Below are 13,284 nucleotides of genomic sequence, written 5' to 3'. Positions count from 1 at the left end.
CTTACGTTCTTGGACGCCCGCACTTTTGTGTACAATGCAATAGGACTCACGTAAATACGAGTCCTATTGCATTTGTAAATGCTTGTTTTCTCCTGGGATTGGCTGGCTGAGTCTCGCACTTTATTTTGCCTGACCTGTCCAGATGGCTATATTGCGCATGCGTCCAGAAGCCGCTCCTGCGCACAAAGAGGAAGAAATAGTTCTGGGGTGTCCTCAAAGATTGTCTGTGCTCAGCTGCCATGGTAAACACTGGAGACGTTATCATATGTAGCCGTAGCCGTTCCAGCAGTCTTACTTCATAGCGGGCTTGGCTCCGACACTTCGAGGGCTCTGCTCGTGGCTCCGGCCCCAGTGGTTCATGTTTGTCGTAAATCACATCATGTTCCCATTCAATCCCCGACTCCTTCTCTGCTTGTAACTGCAAGGCTCAGAGAAGGCACGCTTTTCCTGAGCAGTCATCCGTTCCCTTGCGCGCCCGTTCCCGGGACAGCTCCCCAGGCCTCAGCCATGAAGATTGAGGAAGCACAAAGCACTGCACAGGGCTCGTGGGCAGGAGACTGCTGGAGAGATAAGGAGAGATGTGCAGCTGCGGCGTGGGCCGGGGCACGGTTTAAGGAGAGTATTTTACATGTTTTATTGTTCTTGCTTGCTCCCCACGATGCAGCTTGCCCCGATCGTTGCGTCTCTGCTGCCTGAGGAACTGGCCATGTAGCGCAGCACTTTACATTAATGAGGTGACAAAGGTGCACAGGCGGGTAGTAGCAGCAGCAGAAAGTTGCAAGTATTCTAAGCATGTCAACCTACACGAGACTATATGTGTGCATGTATTACTGTTCACATATCTGGGTATAATAGGGGTCTGTATATCAGGTACAGGCAGATCATTGTTCCTCGGAGTTAACCACCTAACACAATGGCGTATTGTTTTGTGTCACAGTGAGCAGTGACTTTCCACCTTCACCGCTCTTTATTGAAAAAAAGAGCGCTCTTTTTGAGTGGGGCTCGTACCGAAATGTTTAAAAATAGAAAAGAAAGTGGCTCAGTAGCATTTAGCTAAACTGGGACCCATTTAAAAAAAAATCAATCCCATTCCTGCTTAGATGTGATAAGTGCACTTGTTCGCTGCTGTTTTGTCTCTTGGACGTTTCTATAAACAGATTTGGCTTCCATGTTCGTCTGCAGTTCTTTGCTATAAAATATATTTTGGAATTTGTGTGTGTTATACCTGGGAGTAACACAGAGGGGACCTGAGCCCCACCCATTCATCTTGTCTCTGCACTCTATTTTTTTATTGCAGAAACGAAGGGCACCCCTCGGGGAGCTAAGGCTGAGATTGGAGGATGGGGGCGGAGACAGCCTTTAGCTACCATCACCCCCCTAGCCGGCCATCTGCTTACTGCCAAATTGTGTTATTTTATTTTTTATTTTTACTTCCACACTGCATGTCTGATCAACAAACATCGGCCCAGATCACAGCAGTCCGTACTGAGCCGAGCCTACCCTGCACACTGAGAAGTTGCCATCCCGTGCTGTGTTCCCACCGTCACCACTCCTCTCCCTCTTCTATTATTTAAATTGCAAAAAAGGGTGGCAATTGGCAAACAGGGGTGCTCAGCTAAAATGTAGCCAGAAGCTTTCTATTTTGGCACTGTTTAATAGAACCAAGTCGTCCGATAACAGGTGTTTCCATATCTTCCATTAACTGAAAGGTTGTGTTTTTTCACTTTGAAGTGTGGATATAGGCACCATTGGGGGCATGTCGATCTCTCCACATACATGCAGTGCGTTCCAGTGTTCCCTTCTGCCACATGCGCCCTACAAAAGTCAAATGAGTTATCTCTTAATTACTTTGCAAGCTTTCAATCGGCCATAGTTAATGCATACAAAAGTGCAGTTAATTAAACCAAATGCTGGTGCTATTCATACCTTTTGGAACGAAATTTGCATTTCCAGTTCGTGGTGAAAATGTACATAAATGTGCATACTTTAGTATTTATTTGTGCACCTTTAGTTGAATGAAAACGTTTGAACTGCTAGGGCGTCTTTACAGTTTCTTGAAGATGGCAAATCAGGGTTTCAACTCACTCCAGTTTAATCTTACATTTGGGTTGACACAATCAGACTGTAACGTGAACACTTTCCAGAGTTGGCACCTCTAGTTTGATAAGCGGCCACAGGCTTATCTATTTTGCTTTATCAGTTTAATATTAGAATGTATCTCATCTGTTGTCAAACGTGTTTTTCTCACTATTGCTTCACAGCATTTCAGTTCTCCCTCCACGTTTCACCCTCTTTCTACTCTCATGCCTTTTCATCTCTCCTAACATGCCTGATCTTTTTTAGCCAGTTTCTCCCACTCTCCACATCTCTGACACATACCTGGTTTGTCCTGCCTCCCATCGCCGTCACGGGCCTTGTTTCTTGTCCTTTGGTCTTCCTCTCTCTGCTGCAGTTTTTCGCTTACTTACTTCATCTTTTATTCTGCCCCCCTCTCTCTTTCTCTAGGCCGTGTATCCCCTCCCTCACGTGTCTCAGGTCGTCTTTATCCCTTGTCACGGTCAACCCACAACCCTATCTCTCCCCTTAGCCTGCCTTTTATCCGCTGCTGCTCCTTATTTCATTCTCTCCATCTCCACCTTCCTCTTGTTCCTTTTCTCAACCTCTCTTCAATCGCTCTTCATCTTTTTTTCTCGCCTTCTTTTTCTTCTTGTCTTACACATTTTCTCTCCCTTTATTCTATTTTGTACTCCCCCATCACTTTTACTAACATTCTTTCCTTTCATCTCTCTCATCACCCCTCCCTATGCCATCTCAGTGGCCCTATTTTCACTCGTCCTCGCCTAAGTCCCCTCTTTATTCTGTTTCTCTCTCATTTTGCTCTCACTGCACAGTTTCCCCATTTTCTTCTCCCTCTTCATGGACCATGTTTTACTCTGTTGGTAGTCCTTTCTCACCCTCTCCCTTTCTCCACGCCCTGTTCTAGCCCATGTTTAGTCTGGCTCTCCCTTTCTCTTTGTCCCATTCTCGCTCTCATTTTGTAAGGCTCCTCCGTTGCACTCGGGATAATTTATGTGTTGGTGTTTGTGTTTACATGGAAGGGAGGGCCGAAGTTGTTTTTGTTTCTCTCTGTGTGGCTCTCAGTAAATGTTTGTACGTAGAGGTATTTGCGATTCTGGCTGCAGAATTGTCTAAGTTTACGTATATTGTGTTGATGTGTTTGTGGCTGTCTGTGTGAAGTGTGCTTGCACGTTGCTGTGTGAGTTTGGATGTTTCTAATTTTTTTACACAGATTTTCATTTTCCTGGAAGTATGGTGGTCTCCATGTTTCTCTTGGTATGTGTTTGTAGTTGGTTGTGGCAATAACTACATTTGTCAGCATTTATTTGCTGCCAATAGCGTTGGTGTGTATGTTCTGCTGTCTATTTGTTGGTTTTTGTCGGTGTGCGAATTGCATGTTTGATGTGTTAGTGTGTTTAAGTTAATGTATGCGCTTATCCTTGTTTGTTGCTACACACCTACATGTGACAGTGTTTGAATCATTTTCTATGCTGGTCTGTACTTTTGTAACTGTTTGTATTTATTCCTGTTTGTGGCCATCTGTCTGTGTGTATGTGTGTGTGTGGGAAACCCAAAGTTGCTCTAGGTCTTCTTATGTGTGTTAGCCTGTGTATCTGGGTGTGCTTAAGTGAGAGAGAATGAGAAACTGTTGTGTGCATGTGTTCTTCCATTTGTTGATGTTTCTACATTTATTTGCGTTTTACTGGTTTTCTGATTGTGTTTGTTTTCCTCCCTATTTTTGCTGTGTGTGTCTATTTGTCTGCCTGTGTGTATCTGCTTTCCTGAAAGTGTTTGCATGTATGTGTGTGTAGAGCTGCGTATTTTGCTTAGAGTTTGTATATATTGGTTGGTTTGTTTGTTCACCCTGCTTTAAGTATTTGTTTTTGTGAGAGGTGTGCTTGGTCTCTTTTGATGTACGTTGTCATCTACAGACCAAATGCTTGAGGCCTGGACACTTAAGATTCTGGCATACTGCTGGAATCCCATCAGACTTGGCCAGGTAACCTGAATGTTAGTGGTTTGCTTGATTAACATATTACAAAACAGGAAGGAACAAAGGGCTATTTTGGACAGGTCCAGCATACATAGCCCAGTCACAAATCTAGAAATACAAAGGTATGCTGTTCCTCAAAGAGTGATGTAAAAAAGGCCTATAATGATAATTGAGATATATGAGTCAGTAAAGTCAGGAGGAGTTACCTCCTTTAGGAAAAAGACCCTCACACATCCAGCAGAATAGCTGTCAGCCTTCGTCAACATATAGCCCAGATGTCATATTTCATCATCAGGTCTGCTCCGAATCGGGGCGGCGCTGCAATCCCCGATCGGCGACCTTTGTGGCGCCTTTTGATGGAGATCTTTTTTCCTTTATCTGCCGTTTGGTGTAGTGCGGGTGAGGGCCCTAAAGTATAGTGTGTATCGAAAGATATGTTTAAAATAAGTAGTGGAGATCCTAAATAACTCAATTTAATAAAAGAGGTCCCACTCCTAATTAAAAACGAAAACATGCGTAACCCTACAGTGAAGGTGTCTGGTTTACGCTACAATGGTCAATGGTCAACATGTTTCTTGCATAGGCTGATTTAACTGCAATTCATCAGGACCAGGAAAAGAAAAGAGAATTCACACACTTATTGGTAGTGGTAGCAACTGTTAAAGCACTTACCACTAATACAGCACCCTAATAAGTGGTTACTTATTTGGATAAGGTTAAAAACGCCTGTAAGAGAAAAATAAACAGACAAGCATACAACTCAAAATCATCTTACTAATACAATCTTAGTAAATAGCCTTAACTGCTGCAAGAAATTGGTGTCATGCAGCACTCGTGAGGTAGTGATAATCAATAGTATGCCATACGTGTGACACACATACTCATTAGTGACTAAAAAAAGAAATCAAACCCACAGTACAATGAACAATGCTACAGAAACCACATGTGTTCTATAATTCAAGGAACACCGTGCCTCATAAAAGGGGAGAAAGAAAGAACGGGGTGAGGTGGGGGACGCTCGAAAGTGGCACACGATATATAGACAGTAGTCATGTCAACTCAGCTCACTATTCGACTCACCCTAAAGTGCAATGTTATAGGTTCCAACGAGTAGGCGCTGGATTCTGACACTGAATAGTGCAGTGTTCTGTTATGGAAAAAGAAGAAGAAGTGGAGTTCACTAGCATAGGTCTCGTGAACATATATAAGAGGTCGTAAAGGACCGTCAGATGTTGCAACGCAATTGTTGTCAGTAAGAGTTTGCCAAAGCAGGTCGGGGTCTTAATCCGAGTAATGATAAGGGACATTAAAGTGGTCAATTTACAAAAAGCGGGTTCACCAAAGATTAGTGGGTAACTTACACCTGTCCTCAATACGAGACGCCTCGAATCCTACCCTGTATCCGCGCCGGCTCGGGAGACACAATCAGAACCGGGCGGGTAGAATAAATTAAAAAATGGAGCCAATCAGTGACGGGAAACAATCATCTCCTCTGGTGGAGGAGTGAAGCGCGAGGTACATTTCCGGTGACAGAGCGAGAGTCGTTCACCCAGAGACGTCTTGGTGTGAAAGACGTGACACGTCACTGGATGTCGGCATATGTTTGAAAAACTAGCGCGCAAACTAACCTTATGAGTTTGAGGAAGGAGCGTGAACCCCCCTTCCGGCATCGTCCAAGTGTAAGCAAAATGACGTGTAGAGTGGAGTAAAGCTTGAAAGATCAGGCTATTCGGGCCACAGGGTGGATCGTACCCTAGTGGATGAAAAATAGCTGTGCCAGGGTTACAACATGAGGCATTGCGCCACTAACTAAACGTCCCCTTCTAGGTCTCGTGAGCAGAGCCCTACCCACGATGACCCATTTGAGGTAAATTGCTGCTCTTATCAACCAATTAAGTCGTAATTGAGTAGTCTATTGTAATTCAACCCTGTTGCTCAAGAATTCAAAAGGCTACTCCAGGGGATATCTTCGTTCAACCCTTCCCTGTGAGAGGACAATCTCATTATCCACCTCTGTTCCAACAAAAATAGTTTGGCTTTACTAAGGTCTTTGAAGGATTGGAGAATAGTCCAGTGCAATGAATCAGGGGAGTGTTGTTTTTCGAAGAAATGTGTCGTCATTTTTGTATTAACTTTATTACACCGGAAACTACTCCGATGTTCAATAATTCTTGTTTTAACTGGTCTAGTTGTCATCTCTATATAAGAGAGGTTACACGGGCAAGATATTAGATAGAAGCAGTTCGGAGTATTGCAATTGGTGTGTGTTCTGCATTCCCAGGTGAACCCATTGGAAAATATAATGTTCTTTGTAACTTTGGTTAACGGGCAGACCACACACGAGCCACAGGGGTAGTGGCCCATTACAGGGGGAAGGTTCCATAAAGTAGGTTGTCTGGTACCCTTGGTTTGTTTGGGTCTTGTGTGTATGAGTCTCTCCTTCAGATTGGTGGTGCGTTTTTAAGGCAAATCGCGGGGTAGTTATTGAGAGCTCCCCAGTCTGTAGGATGCCCCAATGTTTTTTAATGATTCTCTTCAATTGGAGAGAGTTAGGAGTGTAGGTAGACACACATGTGAGGCAGTCATCAGTTTGGTGCTCATTTGGTTTGAGTAACCCCTCCCTTTTATTGTTGCGGGCACGCTTATATGATTTTTTAACATCCAGACTATGGTACCCCCTCTGAAGAAGGTTCGTGGTAAGGACCCTAGATTCCTTTATGAAGTCAGTCAAAGAGCTACAATTCCTCCTAATCCGGAGGAATTGTCCAAAAGGAAGATTTTGCCTAAGGGCCTTGGTGGTGGTAGCTTTGGAAATGTAACAGACTGTTCCTGTCGGTGGATTTACGGTGGAGTGTGGTACTCATTTTATGATCGTTTAATAGGATCAGGAGGTTCAAAAATGGAAGTTGTTGGTCAGAGATTGTGCAAGTGAACCTCAAGTAGGGGTTCAGGGTGTTTATCCACTGACAAAACTCATCACAGTGGGCTCGGTCACCCTTCCAAAGTATCAGAATATCGTCAATGAATCTCTTCCAGAGTAGGATGTTAGCTCTGTAAGGGTTAGTCTCATTCTGGATGGCTCTTTCTTCAAAGGCTGCCATGTAGATACAGGCCACACTCGGGGTGAAGGTGCTCCCCATTGAGGTGTCCTGTATCTGGTGATATAATTGGCCCTCAAATTCAAAGAAATTCTCTGTCAACGCTAGAGATGCGTACTCGAGGATAAAAGGACGTGGGGTGGCCGATTCCCAATCTAGTCCACTTAATACATCCTCTATAACATCTAGGGTTGCCCTTTGTGGAATATTAGTATAGAGGGCCACAACATCCAGGGTGACGAGGAAATCAACCTCTGCCTGGTGCTGAGTACCCTCTAAAAGCCTGAGGACATCGGTGGTGTCTCTCAGAAATGAGGGAGTTCTTTGTACCAACGGTTTCAGGAAGTGGTCAACGAACTTGGAAAGGGGTTCAAGCAGGGATCCGATCCCGGAGACAATAGGTCTCCCTGGAACCGGAATGGTACCCTTATGTATTTTCGGAAGACAGTAAAAGTAAGGGGTTCTCGGTTCACTGGTGACTAAAAATGCTGCCTCTTTTGTAGTGATCCAGCCCTGGGTCTCTGCGTGGAAAACCATAGTAGTAATCAGTGTGCTAAGCCGATTGGTGGGGTCTTCTTTTATTGGAATATAGTATTTCCTATCACTGAGTTGGCGCTCGCATTCAATACGATAATCCGTAGTAGACATAATTACCGTTGCGCCCCCTTATCGGCTTGCTTAATAGTGATGAGAGGGTCATCATTCAGTGACCGTATTGCTACTTCTTCCTCGGTGATATTGTGAAAGATAGTAGCAGGTTTAATATGTTTCCAATCCTTTAAAACTGCCTGCTCGAAGGTCAAAACTTCGTTAGGGACCATCCCACTCTGTGGTGTAAACGTGGATGGTTTGTGAAGGCCACAGTCCTCACAGGGTTCCCCTGGTTCGTCATGGAAATAGGCCTTAAGATGTATTTTACGAAAAAAGGCCTGTATTTCACACATTTCTTTGAAAGAGTCAATCCTAGGTGTTGGTACAAAGCCCAAGCCTTTTTGGAGTACTCGTCTCTCTGTTTCCATTAGTGTACGGTGGGAGAGATTAACAATCAATGTCTCTTGTTCTTGGTTTGGCTCCTGGTCTCCATTGAGGTTGAAGGTTGGTCCTGCCAGTGTACTCTCTTGTCGTCTCCTCTTCTCCGCCCTCTTCCTCTGCCCCAACCTCTGCCTAAAAAAGGGGGGCCTGTTTATTAAAATGGAGGAGGTGGGGGACCTGGTTGGTAATTGGGATAATGCCAGAACGGTGGGGTTGGTTGATACTGTCCCTGAAAGGGAACCAGTGGATAGGTCGGGTAGTGTGGTTGTCCCTGTCTGTTACGATTATTAGAGTAACCACCATTGCTTGAGTCGCTACTCGTATTAGAGTTGTGTCTAGAGCTGTTTGATTCCTCATCTGAGGAATAGCTGTTGGTCACTGATGTATAGTCTGCCTTCAGGTATGGGTAGACCTTCTCCTTATCAAATTTCTTGATGTCTTTTTGTAGCTTAGATATTTTTTGTTTCATCAGAAATTCTTTATTTTCCGCTATCTCATTGTTAATTTCAGACAGTTTGGTTTTGAATACTGCGGTGGTCAGAGAGACTTTGACAACACCCTCAGCATTTTGAATTTTGATCAAGATAGCATCCGCTAATCTCTTGGCCGTATTAATAATTAGTATAAGCCAATCCCTGGTGCATTTCCATGACACCTGGGACCATTCCTTCTTGAAGATCATATCTTCCAGGAAAAGGCGAGGGAAGTTCTTAACAATTAATCCATTGGGGGCGATGTTAGCCCTAAGATACTCCGTCATCATCGCCCCGTGTAACGTAATTTTAAGCCACTCCCGTTTCAGAGCAGTGAGGGTTATCAGGTCATCTGATTGGGCTCCAGAGGTGGAGTTGCTGTCTGGCCCCAATAAAGAGGGTGTGCGTAAAATTTCTGCAGCGATTTCGTCACCAAAACTCAAACCATGGCAATCGTCCATGGTAGAGGCTCGAGAAAATGTGGAGGACGAAAGCAAAACACAAAAGAGGAGAGGTCCAAGATTGATCCTATTGTGATAAAAATGGGCCAAGGCTTCACAGTAGTGAGTGTCCTTGGTATCCTATTCAGTTCCTATGGGGAGACCCCGTGCTAAATATATTACAAAACAGGAAGGAACAAAGGGCTATTTTGGACAGGTCCAGCATACATAGCCCAGTCACAAATCTAGAAATACAAAGGTATGCTGTTCCTCAAAGAGTGATGTAAAAAAGGCCTATAATGATAATTGAGATATATGAGTCAGTAAAGTCAGGAGGAGTTACCTCCTTTAGGAAAAAGACCCTCACACATCCAGCAGACTAGCTGTCATGCTTCGTCAACATATAGCCCAGATGTCATGTTTCATCATCAGGTCTGCTCCGATTCGGGGCGGCGCTGCTATCCCCGATCGGCGACCTTTGTGGCGTCTTTTGATGGAGATCTTTTTTCCTTTATCTGCCGTTTGGTGTAGTGCGGGTGAGGGCCCTAAAGTATAGTGTGTATCGAAAGATATGTTTAAAATAAGTAGTGGAGATCCTAAATGACTCAATTTAATAAAAGAGGTCCCACTCTTAATTAAAAACGAAAACAACACTCCCCTGATTCATTGCACTGGACTATTAAGTAACCACTTATTAGGGTGCTGTATTAGTGGTAAGTGCTTTAACAGTTGCTACCACTACCAATAAGTGTGTGAATTCTCTTTTCTTTTCCTGGTCCTGATGAATTGCGGTTAAATCAGCCTATGCAAGAAACATGTTGACCATTGACCATTGTAGCGTAAACCAGACACCTTCACTGTAGGGTTACGCATGTTTTCGTTTTTAATTAAGAGTGGGACCTCTTTTATTAAATTGAGTTATTTAGGATCTCCACTACTTATTTTAAACATATCTTTCGATACACACTATACTTTAGGGCCCTCACCCGCACTACACCAAACGGCAGATAAAGGAAAAAAGATCTCCATCAAAAGGCGCCACAAAGGTCGCCGATCGGGGATTGCAGCGCCGCCCCGATTCGGAGCAGACCTGATGATGAACCATGACATCTGGGCTATATGTTGACGAAGCATGACAGCTAGTCTGCTGGATGTGTGAGGGTCTTTTTCCTAAAGGAGGTAACTCCTCCTGACTTTACTGACTCATATCTCTCAATTATCATTATAGGCCTTTTTTACATCACTCTTTGAGGAACAGCATACCTTTGTATTTCTAGATTTGCTTGGTTAACAGCCATACTATTTACAAAGGTTACAAAGAGTAATGAGAACCCGGACAGGTGGTGTCTTCTCAACCATGCAGCAAAAATAATTATTCCAGAAGTGAAAACAACCATTAGGGTTAAAATGCAATTTCTATTACGAAGCTAATGGTTTGATTCTTAAATACGCATAGCTGCAACATTTGTGCCCCAAAAGAGATTTGTTTATGCAGGAAGCAAATTAATTATTACTTCCCCAAAAGTGATATCACATGAACAGACCTGACGTTATAGATTATTAATATGTCATCACCAGGCCAACACGTAGCGTTGTCACAGCTGGAGATGCCGTCATTAATAGTCCTTATTAGCAGTTGGCAAGCACGAACAAAACCAGCCTCGTTGCAGTAATGTGCAATAATGTGGTGCATCGCTAAATACTTATAAGGTCCCAAAGGCGAGACCGATTGCATTGCAAATGCTTGTTTAAGCAGCCAGTGCTTCATATGCCTCATATGGCGTGGGGTGTCAGAATTCTAGGTCTGGATCCTTGAAGCTAGTTCACGTTTAAACAATGTATAGCTCAATTAAGTTGACACGTGTGTACATAGAAATACTTTGAAAAGCATATTTTAAAGCAGTGAATTGAGCAAACAATGTATAACCGCATTACTCCTTTACTCATTTAGAAGATAGAAGGACTGCTGGTACGGTAGGCACGCTTAAATGTTACATTTAATATTTGTCAACTAGTACACATCAGTGTTAGCACCCTATCTCAGGCACATGGAAAACTGGTTAAAAACCCACAATGGAAATACAAGCAAGACTGATGTTGTCTCTGCCACCCGAGCCAAAGATGCAAAATATCTCGACCCGTCCTCTGACCACCACACGACATTCCCTTCTTCCTAGTCTCCTTACACTGGATGCCTCCTCAATGTGCTGAGGGGTCAGAGGTTAACCTGCTAACCGCTCGAATGGTCTGCACTTGTGGCAGCTGTTGTAAAGTACTTCATGTCAGCCATGATGAGACTCGAGAGCAGTCAGGCTCCTTGCTCTCTCATGTGCTTTGCTGCTCTTACATCCCACATATTTACTGCCCGTAAGCTACTCCCCAGTGAATCATTAATGATAGCGGACGGCACGGTTTATTTTCTCCATTCACTGCATAGTAACTTCACAGCAAGATAAGAACGGCACCTGTTGCTTCACATTTCCATGCCTCCTCTCCTTGTCATTGGGGGTAGTGTAAAAGAATAATTTTGCTGAAAAGGTTTTGCTCAGAAGCCCCCAGTGGGCACTCTTCAATGTCTACCGAATACTTTCACAGAGTATGATCTCCGATGGCAAGACTCTGAAATGCACACAACCATACCAGCCAGTTGCCGGTCACCACCGTGACGTGTATCAATGTCACCTCCGATAGCATGGATGAAGGGCACATATTCCCTCTGACCCTTTATAATATTTTCCCTATCTATTGCACTCTTTTTCTGTCTGGTGCAGCCTCATCTCCCCTGTTGTGGGCCCACCTAAGTTATTTGTAATTTGTTTTAGCTGTGTAAAGATCTCAGACTCCAGTGCAGAAAGAAAAACCAGGACCAAGTCAATTAAGCGGGATATTCTAGAGCCCAGCAAAGCAAGACACAGAGCAAACCCAGGTCATACTTGGAGAAAACGCCTCTCAAAGATAGACCCCCAATAGGTTAAGGGGCTCAACAATATAGGACCGCCAAGCCTTAAAACAGCCAAACCGCCCCCTCCCCCCACAGGCTTCAGGATGAATATTACGGCCCTCTGGGGGTGCAAGCCGCACAGACCTAATGCCGGTCACTTCTGCACCTCCAAAAGTTGCCGCGGGTCTGACCCACCTTTCGCGCCTGTGAGTCGCCTGCATTCTGCGCAAGTCTGGCTCAAACCACCATTCATAAATCACTGGGAGCACTGCCCCCGCTTCCAGCTCCTTTCAATTCCTAAATTTCTGGCGAGTTGCTGTCCACCAATGGGACCGGAGCTAATGCCATCAGTGTCTCTAGGGTAAAAGAGAGGCGTCGAGCGACCGCAAAGCCAAGAGCAACACCACTGGTGCACCCGCTAGCGTGGCCGCTGGTGTGTGAGGACGCAGGAAGCTGGGATGTCTTGTCATCCTATTAAATGGTGAAGGATCATTGTCTTGGCTGTCCTCCTTCATTTCATATGGACCATTTTGCACTTATTTACTGCTGTCTCCATTTGCCCTGCAAATAAAACAAACAGCAAGTGTGGGTTCTCTTATTGCCCCAAGTACTCTGACGCCTAAGAATGTCATCTGGGTTGCCCCCTCTAGAAATGTGTTACATTTCCTAGATCTGTTTGCAAGTCCAGGTCCTATCCAGGGCGAGTTTAGGCACTAGAGAAGAAAGGGTGACAGAGCACTTTATTACTGTGCTCCGACCACTGCCATTCTGGAAGTGCTTGTGCCGAACCACTTCTCAAAATAAATTCTGGCTAGAGCACAAGTCAACCTCAGCAAAAGTTAAACACTGCATGTCGCCTACCAGTAGAAGAGTTCCCTGTTAAGGACAACCGAGGGTTCTGTAATAGCCACTAAGAGCCGAGACCTACCCAGAGACCAGTGTATTAAAGAGGCTTCAACAACAGCCTACACTTCTGTGGGAATTACCGTGGCTAACTGTACATTCACTCTGTCAGTGAGTGACATGGGGTTATGTGTTTCTACTGGCTGGGGCTACTAAGTATAGGGGTTTGGCTTGTGACGGACTATTGGTGCAGATCAGGGCATACAAATTCTCCCTACTTCCACGGATAGAGTAATTTCACAGATACACGCACATGCACTCATCATACACTTGGGCCCATTTCACTAACATATACTCGATTACTCTATCAGCACTGAACCTGTGGAGAGAAAACTCCTAAACACCC

The 13,284-nt window shown here is 44.4% G+C and overlaps 1 protein-coding gene across 2 annotated transcripts in view; it reads right to left on the bottom strand.

Annotated features, from left to right (window-relative positions):
• Positions 1 to 13,284, bottom strand: part of LOC146855741 (NACHT, LRR and PYD domains-containing protein 5-like) — a 376,900-nt gene that overhangs the window by 2,089 nt on the left and 361,527 nt on the right. The gene's annotated exons all lie outside the window — the stretch shown is intronic.

Source organism: Triturus cristatus, chromosome 4_1 (genome assembly GCF_964204655.1).
Source record: "Triturus cristatus chromosome 4_1, aTriCri1.1, whole genome shotgun sequence".
Taxonomy (NCBI): domain Eukaryota; kingdom Metazoa; phylum Chordata; class Amphibia; order Caudata; family Salamandridae; genus Triturus; species Triturus cristatus.
The sequence above is the reverse complement of the archived record's forward strand: the minus strand, read 5'-3'. Positions and strand labels throughout refer to the sequence as shown.